A 564-nucleotide genomic window follows, 5' to 3' on the forward strand; every position below is an offset into this window, starting at 1 on the left:
CGCTCACTTCCGGTTCGCCGGGGGCGGGGCCGCATCCGGGTCTGCGCGAGGTCCCGCCCTGGCCCCGCCCCCTGTCCACACCAGGGCTGCGGCTGTTGGGAAGCCACAGGCGCGGGCCAGCCTGTGGAGGCTGGAATAAGTCCTTACCTAGAACGGGTATGTTAAGAGAGCTGCAAAGTAGACAATCAAGCCTGGGGTTTCTGAACTCATAGTCCCGCCCTGGCGAGAAGTGAAAAATGAGCCACACAAGGGGGAAGTAGTGCCCCTTCCCTCAAGCACTGAGGACTCACATGCAGTGACTGTGACCATTCTGCAAGAGGGAACATGCCTCTACACCCTCCAGCCCTCATTCATCCCTCCACTCATTCTTCCAGCCATCACCCACACACCCATCACTCATTCACTCACTCGTCCATTGTCCAACCACACCTATTTCTCCATTCTTTAGCCATCTTTGCACACACTCATCTGTCAGTTATTCCTGTATCTACCTAGAGAAGGCAGATGTGTGCCAGGGGTAGTAAGATCAACACGCCACGCGGGACAGGCCCCCAGGAGCCTTGC

This window comes from Cavia porcellus, unplaced genomic scaffold, assembly GCF_034190915.1.
Source record: "Cavia porcellus strain 051 isolate PalLab524CR breed Dunkin Hartley unplaced genomic scaffold, mCavPor4.1 scaffold_18, whole genome shotgun sequence".
Classification (NCBI taxonomy): domain Eukaryota; kingdom Metazoa; phylum Chordata; class Mammalia; order Rodentia; family Caviidae; genus Cavia; species Cavia porcellus.